The sequence below is a fragment of the Cucurbita maxima genome, unplaced genomic scaffold (genome assembly GCF_002738345.1).
Source record: "Cucurbita maxima cultivar Rimu unplaced genomic scaffold, Cmax_1.0 Cma_Scf00010, whole genome shotgun sequence".
Taxonomy (NCBI): domain Eukaryota; kingdom Viridiplantae; phylum Streptophyta; class Magnoliopsida; order Cucurbitales; family Cucurbitaceae; genus Cucurbita; species Cucurbita maxima.
This window is the reverse complement of record NW_019272026.1, coordinates 944,630-944,880: the sequence shown is the minus strand read 5'-3', so window position 1 is coordinate 944,880 and position 251 is coordinate 944,630.

The following is a 251-nucleotide window of genomic DNA, read 5'->3' as shown; positions in this document are numbered from 1 at the left end:
CCCCCCCCCCCCCCCCCCCCGAGAATTGACAACCTGTTTGATCAGCTACAGGGAGCAACAGTCTTCTCCAAAATTGACTTAAGATCGGGGTATCATCAGTTGAGGGTCAGAGAAGGGGATATACCCAAGACAGCCTTCAGAAGTCATTATGGACATTACGAGTTTCTCATTATGTTCTTTGGTCTTACCAATGCACCAGCAGTTTTCATGGAACTAATGAACAGGGTGTTTAAGGAATTCTTAGACACTTT